The sequence below is a fragment of the Suricata suricatta genome, chromosome 4 (genome assembly GCF_006229205.1).
Source record: "Suricata suricatta isolate VVHF042 chromosome 4, meerkat_22Aug2017_6uvM2_HiC, whole genome shotgun sequence".
In the NCBI taxonomy this organism is placed as follows: domain Eukaryota; kingdom Metazoa; phylum Chordata; class Mammalia; order Carnivora; family Herpestidae; genus Suricata; species Suricata suricatta.
Window position 1 is genome coordinate 95,551,241 of NC_043703.1, and position 25,545 is coordinate 95,576,785.

Genomic DNA, 25,545 nt, shown 5'->3' on the forward strand with positions numbered 1-25,545 from the left:
TATATCTATGCATATCTTTATTATCTATTTATCTTTCCATCCAACCATCCAAAGAAACCATTTAACGTCACTAGAAATTATTTTAACTGCAGACAGCAAATGAAGCATTCATTCACAAAATCTAGTAAATCTCAGTAAAAACCAGCCAGAGTATGGAACTGGAGTCACAGCCCGCTCCTTGCCCAACCACACCCCAGTCTGCCTTGCTTAGGATGATGGAAACTCTACTCAGGTTAAGTGTGGCCAAGAAGACAGGCCTCGCTCTCTCCTCGGCTCCTAGTCCAGGACATGGTATCTCAGTGGGAGAGGTGGAGCCTAACCATGTCTCATCACCCCTAGCTCTGAGCTGCAGAAGCTAAATTTCTGGCAAATATAGCTGAAAGGTCAGGAGCTCCCTTCTGCCACCTAGTTCTGACATGTACGCATGGAATGGAGGGCAAGAATGCTGGGACCCCCTTTAACCTTGCCCAGGCTTACATGTAGGCAAGAGGCTCCGCACTGGGAAAGGTAAGCTGAAGCTATGGGAAGCTAGTGCCCCCACCCCTAGCAACTCAGGAATGCTACTCAATATAAGTAAACCACTGCACACACATCCCAATGTTTATAGCAGCACTATCAACAACAACCAAAGTATGGAAAGAGCCCAAATGTCCATTGACTGAAGAATGGATAAAGAAGATGTGCTATATAGGTACAGTGGAATATTACTCAAGAATGAAAAAAATGAAATCTTGCCATTTGCTGGAATGTGGATGGAACTAGAGTGTATTATGCTAAGCAAAATAAGTCAGAGAAGGACAAATATTGTGATTTTGCTCATATGTGGGATTTAAGATACAAAGCAGATGAACATAAGGGAAGGAAAGCAAAAATAATATAAAAACAGCATTCTGCTGCTTCAGGTTCCAGCTCACCAGCAGGGAACCTCTGCTTTTCCTGGGAGGTCATGACTTCCTGGAGCACTTGTTGTCTGGTGGTGAGCAAGGTGGTGTATGAAGGCTATTTTGACGCACTGTGACCCAAAATGGGTCAAGTCTCCCCAGTGGTGCTCATCCCAGAACCTGCTGCTGAGAGAGCTGAGGCTTTGGTCTGCATAGATGCTCAGCTGCTCTCTCTTCTCTGTGCTGATTCCCCCTCTTGCCTTTCATAAGTATTGATTCCCCAGTAAACACCTTGAACACCTACCTCTTTTTCCTTCAGGTGAGCCCAATCTGTGACAGAAACAAAGATAACACTGATACAGAAAACATAATGAAATCTAAGAAGAGAGTTCAGAAAGGTTGCTGATCAGAGGTTCCATATTTTTTAAAAGACAATTTTCTATCTATGCTAGATTAGCAATTTAAAGATCAAGTTTCTCACCAATAACAAGTAAAAAGGCTGGATAAAATATGGAGAACATATGTTTGAAAGAATTAGCCAAAAAGATAGGACTTGAAGGACCAGGAAAAGACAGCTTTTCCTTTGATGTATTTGTTTTTTTTGTTTTAAATTAGCACAGCAGTGAGGCTAAGAAGCAAAGCATAAAAAGTAGCCACTAAGAGTCAGGAATTATCAACAGAAATTTAAAGAGTCCCACTTTTAGGACTGAGCAAGAGGGGGAAAAAGCCAGCTTTGAAGAAAAGAGGTAGAAAAGTCCACTACAAAGGTATAGTTAAACTGTGTGCCATGAACTCAAGAACCAATCAATAGGCAATGGAATAAAATAGAAAACCTAAAATCACAGTCATCTATGAAGAGGTGGCCTCACACTTAAGCAGGGCAAAGAATGGATTTTTGAAGAAGTATGTTGGAAAAGTAGGTTCATTGTATTGTAAGCCATAAAAACAAAATTTTACTATCTCACCCCTGAACTCCTGATGGACTAGAGGCCCAAATGTGCAAGTATAAAGCCACTACAAGAAAACCAAAGAAGAATATTTGTCATTTGGGATGGTGAAGGAATTTTTAAGCAACACACCAAAAGAAAAATACTTGCAAGCAGAAAAATTGATGAATTTGCCATGAATTACTCCATAGATGAAGTTACCAGCTTTGTGACAAGATTTGAGGGGAGTAGTTGCACCATTTACACAGACAAGGAATTGATAACTATAATATAAAAGAAGACTTGGAAATAAGGAAATGAGAAAGAGAAATCTGGGGAAAACATAAAAAACAATTCACAGAAAGATCAAATGGCTATAAATAATAGTAATGATGAAACTATTGATAATAGTCATAATAGAAATAGCTAATACTATATTCCTAATAATTAAGTATATAACATATATTAATTTTTAAAACAGTTATGATAGTTCTCTGAAGTAGGTATTTTAAATATGTAAACAAGTATTCATCTTTATTAATCGCCTCAGAAATACAAATCACACCAATCAGATACCACTTTATAAGGGCCATTAGAAAATATAAGAAACCTAAAAACAAGTGTTGTGAGGGATATAAGAAAATAGGGATCCTCATGTACTACTGTGGGAGTTTCATTTGAGAGATCTATTATAGAAAAAAAATAGTTCAGTGTTCAGAGAAGTTAAATATGTGAATACCCTCATAACCCCTCCATTTATATCTTGGGTTTATGGTGAGACATAAACAATGAGACCCAATTCAGAACTATCTGAGGTAAAATTTGGGTAAAGAAAGTAAGCTGTTCTGGGGCATCTGGGTGCCTTAGTCAATTAAGTGTCTGACTTCGGCTCATGTCATGATCTCACAGTTCATGAGTTCAAGCCTCACGTCAGGCTCTGTGCTGACAGCTCAGAGCCTGGAACCTGCTTCAGATTCTGTGTCTCCCCCTCTCTCTGCCCTTCCCTTGCTTGTGCTCTGTCTTTGTCTCTCAGAAATAAACATTTAAAAAATTTTTAAAAAGACAGTAAGCAGTCCTTACTCTAAAACAGGATAAGAAATATGTAATATCACATGTGGTAGAATACCATACAGGTAATGAAACACACACACACACACACACACACACACACACACACACCATCATGAAGGGCAGCTGGAAATAGAATGAAATTTATAGCACAATATCCTTCAGGGAAACCAAAACACACATAACACCAATTTTAAGTTCATGTATATATCTGCATAAATCTGTAAAGATGGATTTGACAGATACATATTCAAAATACTGGAATGAGTACCTAGGCAGGGAGAAGAATGAGAAAATGCTAGGAAATGAGGCGTTGCTATATTTGAAAGTGGGGGATGGAGGAAGGAGACAGCTGGGGGAGAATATTGTATTTTTATTTTGAGAGTATAATCAATTCAGTTTTATATACTTAAGGTCTTAAGTGGAAAGAGGAAGGGACAGTAGAAGTAAGGAATGAAGGAAGGGAAGAAATATCATCACAAGCTAATTGAAGCACTTGGGACATTTCTCATCTCCTATACAGGGAAGACTTAATCCAGCAATTTTGTCTTCATTTCTCTAGGAGTTTGTTGGGATGATCTGCTGCTTATAATTCATCTGGGCACGATATTCATACTCAGCCCAGTAGCAAGAGGGCTGCATTAGCTCTAGTCCACTTGTATGCAATGATGTTCAGAATGATACACACACACACACACACACACACACACACATGGAGGGAGGGAGGGAGAGAGAGAGAAAGAGAAAGAGAGAGAGAGAGAGAGAGAGAGAGAGAGAGAGAGAGAGAGGTGACAGTCTTTGTAGCCTCTCTTAGAAGAAAGGAATTTTTCCAAAAATTCACAGTGGACCTTAACTCCAATCTCATGAGCCAAACTTTGGTCAAATGTTCTTTCCTGCAATAATCACTGGCAAAGTGATGGGGTTATTCTTGGAAAATTATTCCTGCCAATGGAGCTAAAAGCAGGGTTGGCTTGACCTAATGTAGTGGTTCTCAACTGGGGGTAGTGTTGCCCCCAAAGGGACAATTGTCAATGTCTGGAAACTTTTTTTATGTTATTACAACAGGGGTCAGTTGCTACCTGTATCTAGTGAATAGAGGCCAGAGATGCTGCTAAACATATCACAAGGCACAGATAGCCTCCCACAACCGAGTCACCTGTCAGTATTTCTGCCTTGTGGCATGTGAGTTCTCTGCAGGAGGAAGAGATTGCTAAAGAATTTAGAAAGAATCTCTAAATAGTAAGAAGGAAGAGGAAAACATAATTATTTCTTAAAAAGATGTTTTAGCATGCCAAATAGGGGGAACTGAGGTATTACTCCATCTGGTGGAGGATATATGTAGGTGAATGAATAGTTTTGAGAATGGCTTAGGAAGGCTTTTGGGGGGATGATTGAAGCCACAGTGTCTAGAATTCTATAAGAGTCCCAGCCTTGCAATTTACTAGCTGTGTAAATTTGGTGACTTATTTTATCTTTCTGTAAGGTGTATAGATACAGTGTCAGTATATAAAAATGAATTGCATTTTTCCACACACCAAATATCAAAGTTGAGAAAAATAGTTTGTGACCTCACTTAGAAAACATGCATCGTTAAATCTAGAAAAATATGTAGATGTATACGTATGTAATATGTATATGTCTCTTGAGCCATGGAGCAGTATTCGTTAATAAGAGAACTGTTAGAATTTTCTTGGGTTAGAGCTGAGCTTAGACACAGAGTCAGGGTATCAGAAGTGTCTGAAGGGGTGGTCAGAGGCCTTTATCTGTCATCTCCCTTCACTCTTATCATACATCGCTACTTGCCTTCTTCCAGTTTTTAATAAGTGGACTTCTTTTCCTTTTAAAACTTACTTCTAAGTCATTTGCTAATATCCTTGGATTTTCAAAACCGACAGAGGCACATCTGAGATTGAGATGATGGCGATAACCACAGACTCCCTTAAGAAACAGAGCTTCATCCCGCAAATTCAGTGATGGAAGGGGTTGCTGCAGGTCATATCAGAAGTCTCATAAAGAGATCCCATGGGAAGGCTAAGTCTTGGGATGATCTATGGCTTTCAAATTCATTGCGCCCTCCCCACATGGAGATTCTCCAAGGGATACAGAAGTGTTCTTTGGAGCAGAGCTGGAAAGAAGAAATAGAAACAATCTCATGAGACTGAGTTAAGGTTAGTAATCTGTTCAGTTTTGAAAGGACTGAAGATGCAGATTTTTGAAAGAAACACAAAGTCACTTAAAGTAATAAGCCATTTAAAGGATTTAGTGGGAGAGAAATAAATTACTAGAAAGATTAATGTGTTTCATTTTTCTTTAAAATTCTACCTCATAAGAATAAACAATATGGGGTAAAGGCAGCAAAATGGACATTATCCTCTATTTTTTCCCAGATAGTAGAGAATACAAATTTCAGAGGTGAAGGCAAAGACATTCATCCCACCAGCTCTGTGGGGAAGGAAGAAAAAAAAAAAAGCAATATGTTCTGTACTTCATTTCTATTCTAACCATCAAGTCTCCAACAGTTTCTCCTTAAAATGTAAAAATGAAAATAAATTGCATTCAAGTGCCCAGTGAAAGATAAGAAGGATGTGGTTTGTTTTTGTTGTTATTTCTTTATAGTTCAAATATGTCCGTGGCTCTTCTTTTCAGAATGACAAGTGCTCACGGTCAAAGACGCAGTTGGTCTATGCCCCCCAGGGGGGCTTTGTTGTCAGCAAGTTGCTGAGCTGCATTCTGAGGGTAGGATGAGGTCAATGAGGGGCAGGAGCATGTTAGTGTTCTTGTTCAGACTGCGTACAGGATACAACATCCAACCCGGTTGAGATTGAACTGTACTCTGTCACTGTCGTGATGAAATGACACGTCATCCTTTGGGGTTCTCCTAGAAACAGGGTCCAGATTCACACAAGTCCTCTCTATTTTCACCATTTTCTAAGCATTGATGTCAACCTAATAAAAGACTGGTAAGGGTTAAGAGTTTTGTCTCCTTTAAAATTTCTTCTCTTTTCATGTAATTATCCCAGCACCTGGCTAACAGTCATGGGCTTTGCTACGGCATACACTTTGGAGGAAGTGCACCTATACTTTCTGTTCAATTGGGATGCTGGGCTGTTTCCACTTGCAGAGATTAACGTCCAAAAGATATACCACTTTCTTTGTTCTTCTAGAATTAAAGACATGTGTATTCTCAGGGTAGATGCCCCAAAGTGGTAATCATTGCTCCTACCATTGCTACAACATGTTGACCATTGTTTGCAAACTCTATGTACCACCTAAACTCTCTCCTTTAATCATTCTTTCTTTCCTTCTTTCTGTCTTACCCTCTTTATCTCTCTCTCCTTCTCTCCCTTCCATTTTTTCCCTTTTGCTTTCTATAAATGGAATTTAAAGACATTTTTTCACTGTTAATTGACAATAAAAATTTTTTAAAATGAAAACAAATGTTACTGAATTTCAACCATATTCAGTTGCCAACCAAAGATTTTAAGCCTCAGACTTGATCTTTTTGTTGTTGTTCTTTTATCTTTTTGTTCAGAAAAGAAATTCGTAAGTGTTTTTGATAGTTTAGCCAAAAGGTTCTTGTTCTTGATGTAATCAGAAGAAATGGAAAGGGAATAGATTTCATACAATGGCTCAAAGTTGACCAATGCCCTGTTCATGTAACACTCAAAAGTTTGTTATCTCTTGGAACCAGAACAGAAAAACACTGGATTACATTTTTTTTCTTTTTGTTTTTGTTTGACATAATCATGGTTGCAGGGCCTGCTCATTGCAAGCCTGTTTGTTCAACAAGTTCTTATTGACCATGAACTTCATACTGGGCACTGTTGTAATTGCTGGTGAAAAAAGTAGGAAACAAAATGGAAAAAAAAATCCCTTCCCTCATGGAATCGCATTCTATGGGTTGTTATACAAAACATACAAATAAGCTATACATACACAGTTAGAGAGAGATCCATGTAATAGGATCTCAGAAAGCAGAGAAGAGGAGAGGGAGTGCTGGCGAGGAACATAGTGAGAATTGGTAAAGAACGAGTCAGACAGCAAGAGCAGCATGAGCAGCATGAGCAAAGGGCATGTCTGCTCCAGAGGATGGGTGCTGGCAGTAGCAGAGTGGGCAAGGGGGAGCTTGGCAGAGATGAGGACAGAGGGTAGCTGGAGGGGTGGGCGGACTGTGTGCAGACTTGTGGGTCATGTTGGTTTTCACTCTGCAGGGTGCATTAACAAGCTGACCATAGCCTACCTGGATTGCATGCTACCAACTTGCAGCTCTCTTCTCCCTAACTGATCACATCACCCCTTCCTGTTTCCCCTCAGGTGGCCTGCAGTTTAAACTTTTGATTTCCTCTGGGGTCCTGTTCTCAGGATTAGATCTGAAAAACATAAAATGAGGTAGGGGACTGTTATCACTGGAAAGTTGGTGGGGGTGGGCAGTGCTTTAAAAAGCTTTCTCTCCTGTTTGGGTTTATCCCTGAATAGTTAGGTCAGTGCCCTGCTTTGGTATGCTGCGACAGAGTCAAGGAGAATAAGACAGTTTTGCAATTTTTGTTTTATGTATGCATACTTGGGTTCATAAAATAGTTACTTAACCAGAAGGACAGGGGAAAAACTAGGAAAATTTCAGAAAAGGCACATTAAAATATCTCTAAATTTAGGCAGAAATATAAACTAGGTGAAACTATACACAATGAGTCAGAGTAGAGCGATCAACTTTGTGATTGCTAGGTTGAGAGGAATAAGATCCTTGCAGATACTAATTCTTCATGGATTTGAGGAATGAAGATGCTGGCTTCATGTTACCATGGTTTCAGGGAAGTTGAAAGTCTCCCCTGGATGCCATCCCATATGTTATTATACGGCAGATCATTTGGATTGAAGGAATTAATGATAAATGTAGGTTATCTGGGAGTAGCGACTTAAAACTTCATAATCAGTGATAGATGCCATAGCTAGGACTAATTCATCTGATTAGCTTATCTTCCAGCGGGAGATTAAGACCATCATGTGTTTGTTCAGATATAGGAGGAAAGGGAGAATTTGAGAAAGGTCCAGAAAAAGGGGCTCTACTTATATAGGACTTCCTATTGAGAACCATGGCCAAAGCGTGCGTGCGTGTGTGAGTGAGAGAGAGACAGAGACAGAGACAGACAGACAGACAGAGACAGACAGACCCATACACTACAGGGTTTTGTTTATGTCCTCAATGCAAAAAATATCATCTGAAGCATAACAGGTACTCAAAATACTTTTTTTGAGTTAATTTACTGACTACATCGATGGTTAAAAGGGGAAAATAAGGAAAAGGTAGTATGTAAATACCTCTAGGATAGAAAATACTTTGACTAAAGACCAAAATGACTACTTCAATTGGCTTTCCTGAGACTGATGAAATGAAGAAAGCACGGTAGTGGACGAAGAGGGGCAACATAAAGTGTAGAGTAAGGAAATCACCAAATCAAGCCTTGTCACTTTTATAAGTGCCTCAGATTGAAAGAGAAAAAGTGGTTTGTCGATAAGTATTCTATAGATACTTGACCTTGATATCAGGGGCCTGAGGACCAGGGCCAGAGTATTCTCTGCCTCTCCAACAGCTTCAGAGTAAATAAGGTGCTAGGATCTCATTTAAAAAGACTATTCTTGTCACTAAAGGTACAAATGGGTTTCAGAATGTGTTTGTGTTTGCACTGGGTGTGGTGGTAGAGAGATATCTCATAGATAGTATTCTTAATAGGCTGTTAAGTTGAGGAAACAGCACTGACCTGGTATTTTACTATTGTAAATGAGGCTGACCCTCTCTATCAGGCAAGTCTAAATTTGTATGATGCTTGTACACTTGGGAATGCATCAGAATCACTTGGAGACCTTTTACAAATATAGGTCCCTAAGCCCATGGTGATTTAGGTTTACTTAATTTATAACTTCCTTTTTGTTTTGAATAAATTTCTCTAGATAATTCTGAAGTTGCCCTCCTGACAATAGGAACCTACCTTGGTAGGAATCTCAGCTACCTTTGACAATTTTCTTAGACTTATAAATCTTATATTTCTCCTTTGAAAAATAGAAGTACTGATAGTAGCTTCTCTTGGGGTGCCTGGGTGGCTCAGTTGGTTAAGTCTCCAACTTCGGCTCAGGTCATGATCTCCCAGTTCATGGGTTCAAGCCCCACGTATGGTTCTGTGCTGGCAGCTCAAAGACTGGAGCCCACTTCATATTCTGTGTCCCCCCCTCTCTCTCTCTGCCCCTCCACCACTCATGCTCTATCTCTCTTGTCTCAAAAATAAACCAAGACAAAAAATTTATAAAAGTTAGTAACTTCTCATCGTAACATCATAGTGTCCAAGTTACACTGTACACTTTTGCCTCATCATATACCAGGTCTATAACCTTGGTTCCATGTTCCTCTTAGTTATTCACACTTTTGGAGTAAATCACATCTTGTCTCAAGGGACAAGACTTAGTGGTCAATAGCATGGCCTTTGAAGTCAGGTATTCAGAATTCTATACTGTCACTTACTTGCTGGGGAATTTGCTCAAGATCTCTGAAGCTCGTTTGTATAGGTGTGTTTGTGGAGTTTTTGGTTTTTGTTTGTTTTTATCTTAAAAAGGAGAATAATATCCATAACTCTCTCATGGAGTTATTAGAAGGATTCAGATAGCATGATGCCTTTAAGGCACTCATCATAGTGCCTGGCACAGAATGAGAAGTGACACTTGGTCTTTGGATTTGTTGCATTGGCATTCAAAACCAGAGTTGAGTATGTGAAACAAGATTCCATTTTAATTATGAAAAAGAATATGTAACAAAAGGGGCCAGTAGGGAAAATATGATTTGAGACCATGTTAAGTGTAGGGAAAGCAAAGTTCCTGCAAATTTCGGGGTAGGGGGCAGGAGAGAGAGTTTGGCTATGCATTAGAAAATAAGTAGCATACATCCAAATCTAGGTCTGGAAAACATCCTCAAAATCTGCTCAGAATAATGGAATTTTAAACCTTAAAGGACCCCGAAAGCCAGCTTCAAGCATGGTTAAATAACTTGCCTGAGGTCACAGAGTGGCAGGCTTAAGATGAGTTAAATTCTAGTATGTTGTTCAGATATTAAACATAATCCAAATGAGTGAAAAATAACTATAGCAAAAGTAGTTACTGAAAATACCCACATTTATCTTCCACATTCCCAATTTTTAAGCTTACTGACCTGCCACCATGTTTCAGGCTAACTTCTTTGTTTGGTTTATTATATTATGACAGTGATTGAAATATGGGTGAGTTCATTTGTGAATAAGGGTGAAAAATGGTATCTTCCAAGGAAGAGCATTATGAGGCTTGCATTCAAAGGGCTCAGTATAGTGCCTCAAGCGCAACAATTGCTAAAATTTGTTAGTTGTTGCATTAATGCTGTTAAATGCTTCCTTAAGTAATGTTTCAGTGTCACCCTCCCCAAATGTGTGCATTTGGACCTAAATTATCACAATTTATACAAAATTCAGACCTTCTAGAAGGAATATCAGAGCTCATCAACTGGATAGAGAAGTAATTTTGGTGATCACATACTTTTTGGAATCCCTGAAATGAACTTTGATAAGTCTTATAAGTATCCAAGAATAGAAAGGAAATAATATTTAGAATATGCTTACTATGTTCTTGATGCTTTCCCAAGCAACTTATCAACATTTTATTATATTCTCCTAACAAAAGTCCCTTTTGATTTATCAATATTTCTATGTTACAGATGAAGAAATTAAGTCACAGAGAAGTTAAATAACTTGGCCAAATCATAATTAGTGGTAGAGAATGAATTCAAATTCTGTCTCCTTTCTCTTTATCCTTCCTCTACTTCTTTTCTTTCATCATCTTCTCTCTTAAGTAGTTGAAAGTGTTCTAACTAAATGTTTGAATTATTGTAAAAATGCAACAATTGTTTGTTGGCCAGTTACTCTATGACAGGGCTGGTCTTAGTCTATAGATAGAATAATGATAAAAACTTCATCATGAAGTAGAGGGAAAAGTGCTCACCTAAGTAACTTTGGGAATGAGTGGAGTCTATAAAACTAAAGGCAAAATAAACAACATAAGCACTGTACCGTAGTTGATGAAATTGTCTGCCATGGGGCTATTTTGTGCAAGTGTACTGTAATTGAACAATTAAGTAAATGGATGATAGATAGTGGGAGCCAGGCTTTTCAATGTTGCAGTGGGAGTTTTCAGATAAGCAAGAAAGGGACACTGTAATGATCTATTTGATAATAGAGGAGTGCGGGGGACCAGCACACGCACCAGAGTCTAAGGGTCCCTGAGTAGGGGGTTGGTGTCGGTGCAATATCTATAAGAAAGGAGACAGATAAAGTGAATGGTGGCAAGATTGCACTTTATTGTGATGCTTAGGATCTTTATATACCATAAGTGATTACATCATTTTTCTAATGATTACATTGTTTGTTACTTCTAGAAAAAAAAATTATTATTTCCATGGTAGTGAAAACAGAAAATCAAAACAGAAACGAGGCACAATACAGAAGATCAAAAAACATAATTTATCACTCAAAATACATCAGCAGGGGTTTGTTTTATATACATAGTGATATTATTAACCAAAGCTTATGACGAGGCCATTTCTTCTTAAAGGTTTAAACAATAGTCTGTGAGTAACGTGCCCCTAACTAGGGAGGAAGTTTCAATCAGAAAATCTGCCCATTTACTGAAACCACGATTACCAAGTGGCATGAACAATAGGAGAATTAACCCCAGTCTCTGATCCACTTAAGTCAAGCAGTCAAGAGCACACAATTTCAAGCAGGGGAAGCAGGGTCCCAAAGGCCACACAGCACTGCACCCCACTCTCCTAGGACCTTTGTTCTTTTGTCCTGATCCTCAAATAGGGGGAGGGCCAACCGTTATCCAGGGTAGCGCCTTCCTAGACAAGGCTAGGGACTTTGCGATTACATACACTCCCCCCGGAGGCTTTGCCATCCAGTGGAATCACCTCTGAGGGCTTTTTGGCTGGAGGGGCCCCAACAGAGGAGAGTTGGAGACATCAATACAAATTCATGTTTAGCCTACTATAGATAGAGATGGTTATATATAGAAAATTTTATAAATATACAGGCTAGTACACACACAACTATTTCTTGATCTGCCAGTGGAGAAACCTGAGAAATAGAGACATTCCACTGACAATGAGCACATATAGCTCCCAGATCTTTGTTTCTAACACCATTCTCCAATAAAAGAAACCAGGGTTCCTTGGAGAAATGGCTGCTTCTAGGGTGGCATAAAATATACAAAATAATCCTATGTTTTACAGTACCAGGAAATGCAGAAGTGGTCAAAGGGAAAAAAACCCCACCATGGTGGGACAGATATGTCAAATGGACACAGGAGTCAACTTGAAAGAGCTCCCAAAGGCCAAAGATAGAAACATTTGAATAACAGTAAAGTAGTAACAGACTGTGACCCAAAAGCATAAAATAAATATCCTTTAGTGCATTCATATATAAATACATTATTAAATAAGTAATAAGTAAATAAGTAAGATAGAAGAGATATATTTCCTGAGCAGAAGAATTCTAAATCACGTCTGTGGTTACTCCACCTTCAAAGAGATGGAGGATAACCCTTTACTGCTTAAGTGGGCTGTGTACTGTGACTGCTTTCCAAAGAGCACAACGTGGAAACAAGAAAAAAGGATAGGTCTGCAGTTCAGAAATCTGATAGACACTTCCCAGTCAATGTGATTGAGGTCAACATCAATTATAATAAATCATGTTGATAGTATATACCCTTGATTGGATGGAATTAAAATGGCTCCACATTTGAGATTTTCCTCCCCACCAATAACCCATAACCCAAGTGAAATCATGTTAGATACTTTAAACAAATCTCAATAAAAGGATATTTTAAAAAAAATACCTGACCACTACTCCTCACAACTGTTAAGGTCATTAAAATTAAGTAAAATCTGAGAAATTGCCATAGCCAAAAAGTCTAAGGTGACATTATGAATAAATGTAATCTGATATCCTGGAAGACATACTGGAATAGGAAAAAAAACAATGTTAGTAAAAAGAAAGGAAAGAAGAATAACCTTCAGTTAATGGTAATGTTGGTTCATTAATTGTAACAAATGTTCCATTTTAACTTGGCATGTTAATAATAGTAGAAACTGGGTCAGCTTATGGGAGCTCTTGGTCCTATCTTTAAAATTTTCTGTAAATCTAAAACTGTACTAAAGTATAAAGTTTTTCTAAGAAAACAGTTTAAGCTGGGTGACTGGTCTTATAGAGATTACAGACTAGTGGGAAGATACACTAAATCGGTGAGGGAAGGAGAAATGTTTGGAGCAGTTAGTAGGCTGTTAAATAATACCTTAAGAGATTACAGACATTTGGATGAGAGTGGTAGCATTCTAGGGGTTGAAGAGGACAGTTTGAGATTTATTTGGGAGGCGAGTGAGCAGAATTGTTGAATGTTTGGAAATAGCATTGGTTTTGACTCACACAGACTAATAAATGGTGGTGGTACTGCCAGGATAAGAAAGAAATATTCTCAGATGATGACCATAGTTGGGGGGCATATTTGGTTCATGGTGTCAGAATAAAAGAAGACAATTATATTTACAACATACCTGGAAATCACAGTGAAGGTGTAGTTTGGAGATATCAACATATAAATCCTCTGCTTATGAGTGATGACTATATTCATGGAATGAGATCATATGTATAAAAAGAGAGCCTAGAACAAACTCTAAAATGCATTGTCAGAGTACAGTTAGGTGAGTTTTCAAATGATCAGGCAAGAGCAGTTAAGAAGATCAAGAAACAATAATGTCACAGAAGCCAAAGTAAAAGACTGTTTCAAGAAGGGAGTAACCAGTGGGAATATCTCTGAGAAATGAAGTATTATGAGAACTAGACATAACTGGCGATTTTGCAGGATGGAAGCCAATAGTGGACATTATTGCTGATCTGCCTGGACTTCTTAGGTCCCTTTTATGATTCGTACAGCCCTCCATTTCCAGAGGGCTCATTTTCTAACACTCTTACCTGTGCTCTTTTTTTTTTTCTTTTTTTTATTTTATTTTTGAGAGACAGAGAGAGATAGCGTGAGCAGGGGAGGGTCAGAAAGAGAGGGAGATAAAGAATCTGAAGCAGGCTCCAGGCTCTGAGCTAGCTGTCAGCACAGAGCCCAACACAGGGCCTTGAATCCATGAACCATGAGATCATGACCTGAGCTGAAGCCGGACACTTAACCAACTGAGCCACCCAGGCGCCCCTTACCTGTGCTCTCTTTGAAGGCCTTGCATCAATCTGGAGCCACTTTGCCTGCACCGGTAGCCACTTTCTTTCTTTACCTGAATCTCTGGGAAAACATTCCAAGATAAATCCCTATTAAAAAAATAATCCTCATTTGAAATGGAGGTAGATGATGGAGCACTTGGATGGCTCAGTCAGTCAACCATCTGACTCTCAATTTTGGCTCAGGACATGATCTCAGATTGAGCACTGAGTTGGGCTTTGTGTTGACAGTGCAGAGTATGCTTGGGATTCTCTCTCTTTCCCTCTCTCTCTGCCCCTCCCCTACTTGCACAATGTCTCTCACTCTCTCCCCCTTCTCTCTTTCTCAAAATAAATACATTTTAAAAAGGATTGGAGTTTTTAATTTGGGAACCATGAACTCTTTGGGGTCTATTAATGGGCTTCAAAGGATTAGTTAACTCTGAAATTATAGGCCACATTTTATGTATATGGATAGCTATCATCAGATTTCCAAAGTGATTCATAATTCCCTGTAAAAAGAAGAAAGAGAAGAATGAGGAGGAGGAGGGGAAGAAGGGGAAGGAAAGGGAAGAATCGGGAGGAGCCACTGGAATTGGGATCTCTAGTTTCCAGGAGAGAACCGAGAACCATTAAACCATTATAGTATAGTGCAGCCACAACACCTGATAGGATGCTGAGAGGAAATGTTCAGCAGATACTGCGATTGGAAAGAAGATCTCTTCTTTGGCCGTCTGGGTGGCCCAGCCAGTTAAGTGTGGGACTCTTGATTTGGGCTGGTCACGATCTCATGGTTCATAAGAATCGAGTCTGGAGTCAGCTCTGTGCTGACAGCATGGATATGGCTTGGGATTCTTTGCCCCTTTCTCTCTTTCTCTCTCTATTTCTCTCTCTCTCAAAATAAGTATACACTAAAAAGAATAAAAACTTGAAATGCATGTAGGTGAGAAATGGAATCCTTTCAGCTGGAAAGCTTCCCCATTTAAACCTCTGAGGCAGTGTGAACTGCTGCACTACAAGCCCCTTCTTCAGGAGGCCACCAAGACCTCAGGGGTACGCATTAGTAAGGACAGTCACTGTACTCAATGCTCTTTCTTTATGGCACAGGTGTGTGTAGGAGGGAGTATGGTACAGAATGTATGTTTTGTTTATATGGGGTGGCTGGAAAATGGAGGGAACCATAGCAGATACCTAATTGAGAGGTCAACAGAGGCAGAAAGGAAGAAGAAAAAAGAGAATCCTGGGAGACTGTATAGAAGCAAATGTGACTCCAGCTGCTTCTGGTATGTGGTAGGAGAGAGATGTGGGAGTTTATGATGGCCATGTGGCACTTACATAGCATACCTACTTTCCCACACAGCATTTGATATATTAGAATGCCATACACACATGATAGGCTGGAATGTCACACTTAAAGGGGGAACCTTTTTTAAAAGTCGGAATAATATCATTTCAGAGAGAAATGAGTCAGTTGTAAACATTTGGAAAGATACACTATCCATTTATCTAGCAGGATCACATGTTTGATCTAATCTTTCAAAATATTATAGTTTATCAAGATAAAGATATAATCATTAGTATTTTTAGGTTTATGATATTCATTAGACTATGAAAAGATTTACTTCTTAAAGCAGAATGAATCAAAGATAGAGTTCAGGCAAAGACTATGCAGATGTGTTAGTTGAAAACAACAACGACACTCTATGGTAACAGAGAAATCAATAAAAGTATTTTTTTAGGATTAATACTTACATTTACGCTTAATTAGTTCATATATAAAAATATCTTTATGTTATGGATTCAGTTAATGCGTTTTAAGTACATAGGAGATTTAAAGGGCTCCAGGGTGAGGAAAACACACAATGTAGCAAAGGCAAAGGGTGTGAGGTCATCCATTAACCTACTTACATAAACAGACTGCCCGGAAGCATTCGCAGAGATGGTTAGCTATGTATGATGTGATATCAGGGCACACAGGGGTATTAGATGCCCTGTTTTCCTCTAGCTGATATATTGTGTCTCTGATAGAGCTTAAGTGTATACAGGCCTGACAGTCATTGCTCTCTGTGTCCAGCAGGTGCTTTTAGCTAAATACCAATTTCACCCACAGCCCCTGTTCAAGAAAGGAAACTTGACTCAAGGGCTGCCACTGATGGACCAAGAGAGGATACGTCCCCCAACAGTGGCCCACTCATAGGCTAATCATTAAGTCAATAGGTTTCCTGGTACAAAAGTCATTAATAGAATTTTAAGAATGATAGTTCAGGTTAGCAGCTAGCTAATTATGTCAGGAGTCTATAGAGTTTCGATGGGAAAATTTTAGAAGATTTTTAGTTAAAAGGAAGCCTACATGGAGAAGAGGATGACATAAAATGAGGGAAATCATGGTTTCTGTGAGAGAGGTCCACAAAGCTGTTTTATATCCAAAAGTCTAATTCCTTAACTAAAGTCTCATATTTCAAAGATGTCTTGAGTCTCTGCTCTTTGCAAATGAAAGACCCAATAATTCAGGGAAGCATTTGAATCCAGAAGGAAGAAGTGTAGACTTGGAGTTAGAATATGTAGATCTGGGTCCTGGTTCAGTCTTATTTAATAAATAAGGGAATTTAGACAAATAACTTAGTTTCCCTGGGATTTAGTTTTTCTATATAATATTAACTTCTTAGGGATGCTGTGAAGACAAAATGTAATGTGTGTGCAACACTTGGTAAGCAGTAGGTGAATGGTAGATTCCTCCCCCCCTTCATATTCTGGTTTTCAAAGTTAGAGTTGTGCAAAAGAATATACCCTTGGGAAGGGATAACACTGGGTATTTTAGTAATGAACTAGGAAGAGGCCAATCCCAGTAGCTATGTCCCAGAGGGACAGAGGAAGGTTAAAGATCAGGATGGATCAGGAGACTGGGTGCATGAAAGAAAAATTTATCTGATCCAAAGTCCCAAAGCTTAATCTATGAGTGAAGAGGGGTCTGAGTTTCTCAGTAATCAATCCAATGTTAATCCAAGCCTGAGTTATTGCTGATACCAGCAAGGTCTATACAAATCCAAGGCTGCATGGAATCTGAAGTCAATTACATAAATACATTCTTGTTTTTAGTTCTGGTAACATCTTTTGTGCAATCCGACTTGTTGTTTGACTGATTCCATACACAGCTGTGTGAAAGTTCAAAACCATTTTCTTATTCTTGAGAGGCACTAGTATAACGTTTTTTCTCTGATTGGTTGAAACCTACCTAGCAGATTTCCTTCACATCATACCTCTGGAAAATCAATGAGAACTTTTGATTTGGAGGTTGAAGCTGGAGCTGAAAGTCAGAAGGCAGAAATGCAGACCTAGTTCTAAAACTGGAATCAAAGAGTCAGGTTAGAAAAGTGCAAATAAGTGGTCATCTTCATGCATGCTACATTTCAAACAAGTCAGTTTGTCTCTGCCTAGGCTGGTGAGTGCATTGGCAGTGGACTTAATGTAGGCTTCTTAAACTGAGAAATTTATATTACTTTTTTTCTTCTCAGTCTCATCCAAGGTAGTTTGAATTATAGGTGTACCTGTTTAAGTTACTACTGCTTCCCTCCCCAAATTGAGATTATAATGATTGCTGGGAGAGATAGAAGGGATGTTCTTCTAGGAAAAAAAGGAAGTCATGAGTACTCATTATAACCCAGTAGCACAGTGGTGTTGAATATGAATTTTAGCCCTCAGGCAAACTTTTGCAAAGGTTTATCTCCTTTGCATAAAATTTCTCTCCATTATACAAGTCTTTTCTATACTCTGTGCATATCTTGTATCTCCAAGTAATACAATTTTAAGATTAAAAGAATCATCTGATTCATGTCTATCCTTGCTCAGATGGAACAACTAAGGCACAAAGAAAATAATAGGATATCACACAGGCATTTGGAGGCATGAGCAGAACTACATTTGAGAATTCTTAACTCTCACCCAGATGGGTTGTTTTTCACAAACCACGCTCTCTGAGGCTCTTTGAGTTCTACAGAAGACTGTGCTTCTACTCCAACCCACCCCTCTTTTTATGCCTGCCAGAAGCCTGTCCTGCCTTAGGTTAGTCTAACTTTCATCAAGCAGAGGACAGTTAGAGGGATACCATCCCACACCCTCCTTTCTCAACCAAATAGGAGGTTCTTAACCTGGATTACTTATTTAGTTTCAGGGGTTATATGTTTTCTCAAGTTTTATGTAGAAGTTTGTGCTTAAGTGTCTTCTGTGTAAAAGTGCATAACTTTCATCAAATGGATTAAGAACTGATTTTAAAATATGAATCTCAAGCCAAACTCTTGGCTCTCCTGAATGTGATGAATGGCACTCTTTCTCCGACATTCTATTAGGATGCTGTGCATCAGTTAGACTGGAAAAAACCTTCACGGGGAAATACAGATATTATTATGTGGCTCATCAGTTGCTATTGAAATACCTGTCCCTGAACACTTCTTACAACTATGTCCTACTTTGTGTATCTCATGGTAGTTGGCACCTTATTTTCTTGATGATGATAGATGGCAGGCAGAGGAGGTACAAGAGGGAACAACACCAGATGCTCAGGTACCCACCAACTTTGAATCAGACCTGTCAAATAAGCCCTGTCTCCATGAAGTCTTTCCTGACAACACTTAGAAAACAGCAAATATAATTTATTTCCTTGAAGTTTAAAAACTCTGACATCTTCTACTTCCTCATTGCACAGAGCCTAGTTAATTTTTATTCTTTGGCAAGACAGTCCTCTGCACAATTAATTAACCATGTAAAATAGTAGGGCTAAGAGATGCAGGGAAAATGTCCAGTTCTCTGACTTGACAGATGAAATGACTGAGGCCCAAGTCACTTTCCACTGAGTACCTCACCTTGCTTTGGAAATAGCCAAAGGGCCAAATGAGATTACTTATCAGCTCCGATTTGAGTTTAATATAAATCCTCACATTGCTCACTTTGGTCAAATCATGAGGCTGAATTCAGGAAATGGGCAATTTGCTTGCATCAGAGGAAATGCTCAGAATGGATTTGTGCAGGTTGAGGGTCTGCAAAATCCCATTGCTCTGGTATCTCTTAAGCCTTGTAGAAACACTGTCTAAATTAAGTTTAGGAGGAAATGTATTACAATAATGTATTTAATCATCATTAATTTATTCAATAAATACATGTTGGACACATATGAAGTATCAAGCATCAGGGGAAGTATTAAGGAGACTATTAAAAAAAAAAACACATGAAAACCAAACCAAAACCATGGTCTCTGCATCAAAAAGTTTATAATCTAGTAATGTGCTTATCTCTGATACTTTTTGAACCCTCACTGTGTGTGGTAAGGACTTCCCAAAGCATTTCAGCTTTTTATTTCATTTAATTTTTTTTTAATTCTATGAAATATTTTTAAAGTAAAACTTGTTAGGCAAATTGACCTGGGGCACATGTTAAAGTTTCGTTAAATTTAGTAACATGAGAACTAATAAGGATATATTTTAAGATAACTGACACAGTGTTAAGGATGGAGGAGAGAATTTCCGTTCTGTACAGCAGTGTTGCTCAACGTACAGTCTAAAGATAATGTCTGCAAGCTGTTACCTGTCTGATGGTGGCCTCATCTCATTGAACAGGATGTAGATCATTTTAGTTTTAGACTTGCCTGGTCAAGGGTTTGTAGCGGTACACATGTAAACTGGCTTTCAAGGGGAAAAAAAAAAAGCTAACAACAATAATGAAAACCTTATTTTATTTGCAGTGTTGGTTGATTTCTCGTGTAAAAACTCCCACCATGGTTGATTTTAAGCTACCAGCATAATGTCAGAGATCGAAAAATTCACAGTCAGCTCTCTTGAGCCAACATAAGCAACCTCCAGCACGTCAATGGATGATGTGATCTGCATACTAGTACACTGGTACCTAATCCACAGCGGATTAGGGGGAAGGATAGTCCTTCAGAAACAAAAAGGTACAAATCACTGGCTAACTGCACATTTTTATAAGTCCTTCCTGTGCTTGCTAGTTGATCTAGGTTAACCTAAGGAAATGGTAGTGCAGAGCCATCTTCCCCAAGATGCCAGTTGTAAAGACCAGAACTTGGCACACCTACTGAAACCCATTCTTTCTCTCTCTCCATTTTCCCAAGTCAGTTTTGTTTATGTTAGTGTTCAGTGCTTACCTTATTGTCACTAAGTAGGTAGTTTTTACTGCTGAACTGAAAAGTAGACTGATTGGTGGGCAGTAGGCTTTTTAATCTAGGGACTTAGGACCTTTGATTCTGCTATCTTTATTTATTTAATTTCCTCTTCTCCATTCTCTCTATACTGTCCTTCTGGAACACCTAAGCTTTCTCATTATTTTTTCTTCTACTTAAAGAAACTATTGGGGCGCCTGGGTGGCTCAGTCGGTTAAGCCTCCGGCTTCGACTCAGGTCACATCTCAAGTTCGTGGGTTTGAGCCCTGCGTCAGGCTCTGTGCTGACCGCTAGCTCAGAGCCTGGGGCCTGCTTCCGGTTCTGTGTCTCCCTCTCTCTCTGACCCTCCCCCTCTCATACTCTGTCTCTCTCTGTATCAAAAATAAATAAAACATTAAAAAAAACTATTTTACTGAAGTATAACTGATAAACAAAACCTGTAGATACTTAATGTATACAACTTCATGTGCTTGAACAGAAGTACACATATGTGAAACCATCACCACAGTCAGTGCCATAAACTTAATCATTACCTCCAAAAGTTTCCTCCCATCACATTGTTTTTATTTTTTTTTTCCTTTGGTAGAAGACCACTTAGCATAAAATCTACCCACTTAGCAAAATTTTAAGTATACAGTACAGTATTATTAATCATAGGCTCTGTGTTGCATAGTAGATCTACAGAACTTACTTATTTTGAATAACAGAAACCTTGCATTATTTGATCATTATCTTCTCTTTCTTCTTCCTCCTAGCCCATAGCAAGCACCATTCTCTTGGCTTCTAATTAGTCTGACTACTTTAGATTTTACATGTAAGTGAGATCATGCAGCATTTGACCTTCTGCTACTGGCTTATTTCCCTTAGCATAATGTCTTCCACATTCATCCCTAGAGTCACAAATAGCAAGATGTTCTTTTTTATTATTTTATTTTATTTTTTAAATGTTTATGTATTTTTGAGAGAGAGACAGAATGAGTGGGGGAAGGGCAGATAGATAGCGAGACAAAAGATCTAAAGTGGGCTCTGCACTGACAGCAGTAAGCCCGATGGGGGACTTGAACTCAAAAACTGTGAGATCACAGCTGAAGTCAGACACTCAACTGACTGAGCCACCCAGGTGCCCCAGGAATATCTTTTACTTAAATGGCTGAATAATATTCCATTGTACATATATACCACATTTTCTTTATCCATTCATCTGTCAATGGACACTTAGGTTTTTTCATATCTTGGTCAATGTGAATAGTGCTGCAGTGAGCGTGGGAGTGCAGCGACCTCTTTGTGATTCAGGTGACTTTGGAGTTTGTGTCACAGGTTAAGCTATCAGATACACCTAATAATCTGTGTACATGGTTGGCATTGTGGTTGGCCAGACACACTGAATCCTTTCTGAATCTTTACCCTGGAGAGTTAAGGAAGGATCAACCTTTCGCTTTCTTCTTGCTCTAATTTCTTCTTGGCCTCTGATCGACACAAATAACCAAATAAAAAATCAGCAAAAACACAACTTTATCAAAGATAAGAATGGCAAGTGAGTACAAAATGTTTGTCACTAAAGAAGTGAAAATAAAAACCACAGTGAGCGTTACTTCCATACCTGCTAGAATGGGTATGAAGCAAAAACCCACAGTGGCGTCAGCTGGCAATACTGAGTGCTGGCCAGGCTGGTGAACACTGGATCTCTCATATGCCTAGCAGGAATACAAAATGGTGCACTTTGGGAATTGGCTTGGCAGTTTCTTACAAAGTTAAATCTACACTTACCATATGACACACAGCAATCCTTTGCTAGGTATTTACCTGAGAAGATTGACATTCTAAACAAAAATCCGAACGTGAATGTCTACAGCAGTTTCAGTCATAATTACCCCAAACTGAAACCATCCCAAGTGCCCATCAACTTGTGAATGAAAAAGAAAGTGGTGGTATATCCCTACAGTAGGATACTACTTAGCAACTAAAAAAAAATAAAAAAGAAAGAAAGAAAAGTGAAAGAAGCCAAAGACTGTAAGATACTATAGGATTTCATTTATATGACCTTCTAAAAAAGGCAAAACTACAGAGACAGGACAGAGAACATGTCAGTGGCTGTCAGTGGCTAGGAGTGGGGGAAAGGACTGATTTCAAAAGAACATAGAGGAATTTGGAGGGGTGATGGAAATATACTGTCTTTTGATTGTGGTGGTGGCTACATGATTAAATAAATCTGAACGCGGATATTTCAGCTCCAGTCAAAAAGCTTTGAAATGACAGGGGCCCCCATCACTGCTTGACCACAAGCTCATCAGAGTCCTTGAGCTAGAATCACCTGGCTAAGATTTTTGACCAACAGACACTATATGATTATAATTGATTGTTGTTTTAAACTGCTAAGTTTTGAGTAATTTGTTGTGCAACTATAGAAAACATATAGATATAAATATAAATATGATCTATGCTATCATCTGCCTGTCTTAGTTAGAATACAATCTGCATAGCTTTAGATCTACTGAAAGATATACCCACTGTCTTGTTTTAAACAGAATACTTACAATCTAAATTTGAAATATTATCCTTTGCCTTTTATTATGATTGCCTTTTATGTGCCTCACCTAAAGGGCCTGTGAAAATGATTCCCTCTATAACGAATAACTTTCTTCAGTATAAATTATAATATTTATTATAAAAACCCATAGTTTGTTTTAAACTGCTTATGATTTTTAAAATGGCAGTGCACGGGGCACCTGGATGACACAGTCAGTTAAGCATCTGACCCTTGATCTTGGCTCAGGTCATGATCTCACCATTCCTTAGTTTGAACCCTGCATCAGGCTCTGCTTCTGCACTGATGGTGTGGTGCTTACTTGGGATTCCATCTCTCCTTCTCTCTGCCCCTCACCCACTTGTACGCTTTCTCTTCCTCCCTCTCTCAAAATAAATATATAAACTTAAAAAAATGACAGTGCATTCATTCAATAACCACTTTTTGAGCACCACTTCTGTGCAAGACATGAAGCCAGGGACAGAGGTTACATTGCTGTAAGAGATAAATTTAGTCTCTACCATCATAGGTTTGTTTGCAGTCCAGAAGGGAAAAAAGACATTAAATAAAAAACCCAATAGTGATAAAACATTATGAAGGAGATATATAAAATTAGAAATTTTCTCTTTCAAAATATCTTACAGTCTCCATTGGCATCTCTGTATATAGGAAAATTTTAATTGTTTCCTAACTATAAAACATGTTTACATTTATAATTGTAGATATTTGGAAGAACAAACTACTCATTATAGAAAAAGAAATGAAAAACTTAAAAAGGTTTAGAGAAAAATGTAAGAATTATGTGAAATGACCTTGAGCTGTTTTGAATCTCCTTTGTCCATGGAGGCAGTTCCTCTCTCTTCTTCAGTGGGAGGAACAGGATCTGTGGCTGACCCTTCATATAAGACTCCTCATAAGCACCAGCTGCTACACTGTGACCTATATCCTGCGCACACCTTGGATCAGATGAATTAGATATGTTGATCCTTCTGTTTGCAGCCACATGGGTCTACTAACAGCAACCTACAGCCATTTCGAGGGGCCCTGAATGGCCTTGAAGTGGTTTATGGGGTTGGTGTGAGTTGGTACAGGATGATGAGAATCAAAGGGGTGGTTGCCCTGGGACTGAGCTGCTGTTGTCTAGGCAACTTTATTAAGAACCTTCTGTTCATCAGAAAATGAAGCCTAAATTAACTCTTGAGTTCTTACAAGTAAGGCTTTTCATTTATGAACTAGTCCTTGGTATTTGGAGACTTTCTCGTCTCTTCAAATGAGTCATTTTCACGTTGTTTGAGGCCATACAATATTCATTAAATGGCACAGGTGGTAACAGTCTCCTTATTGTTACACACAAATACAAACAAATGATTTCACCACTCAGATGTCAATCACTATATTTCTAGAATGAGTTTTAACCCCAGGTTCAATCCTCAAAATCTGATATGGCCTCCAATTATAAGACACTCTACACACAAATGAAAATTCATGGGATATGATTTCTTAAATGCATGTCTCTTTACCTAAGTACAATGTGAAAAAATCATGTGTATTTCCTGAATTTTGACAATGGAAGCATCACAGCTATAAGGTACAGCATACAATAAATTATGTGCTGCTTTGGGAGTCAAAGTAGCTTCTTTCAGTATTTCTAACATGAAGAGGTTTTTTTTTTTGTTTTTTTTTTAGTGTTGGAACAGATAGCTATTTCTTCAGTGGAGTAGGAGACATTAACAAGTGATCTTACATAGGCACTTAATGTTTAGGCACTTATTTATTTATTTATTTATTTTTGGCAGTCTGAAGATATTCACTCATTTAATCTTCACAACAGCCCTCTGAGCCAAATGTGTGAGTGTCTTGATTTTATAGACAAGGAAATTGAGGCCCAGAGAGGTTAAATAACTTGTCCAAGGTCATAAATAGTAAGATTCGGAGTCAGGGTTCAAATTCAGGCGGTGGGGCTCCAGAGGCTATGCCTTTAATCACTCTTATAGCACTTCCTAAAGTGGTCAGCTTGTGCTTAGGAGTCACAGTACAGGAAATATTGCCATTTTAAAAACTGGAATTATACTTAGCACAACAAAATGCTCTCACTTAAAAGGTGTATACAGGAACTGAGACCAAATTATAAAATTGCAGCTACAAATTCACACTTCCAAGTTGGGTAATTTAGCATCACCATTATTAAATTTCTTTCTGTGTGTATGTGTATGTACATGCACATACAGGCATGCTTGAAAGACAAAGGCTTTGAATTCCAGTTTGAATTTTGGCTTCCTTGTACCTATTGTTTTCTCCTTTTGTACTAGTCTGAAGCCTTTTGCTTTCCTCATCTATAGAATCGGTCCATTATTGCAAAATTCAAAGAAACTAAAGTACACAAATGCTATGTAAAATATAAAGAAGGAAGAATTTCAGTCATTGATTTTTACTATCTATATGTTGAGTAGGTGACCATTCATTTGATGTAATTTGAAATCTTCCAATGTCTTGCTTTCTCTAAATAGCTCTCATTCTATTTTTTGTAAGTGCTTGAAATCCCACCATTAATGAGTCAAATCTTTAAGTTTTGAAAACGTTATCAGAAAAACTAATTGTTTAAATGTTTAAGTTGTTAATCCACTGGGAGGCATAACTCTTATTAAACATCTTCTACCAATTCACTTGGGATTACCAAACAGATATTTGTCTATCTGCCCCTGTGGAGATGAGA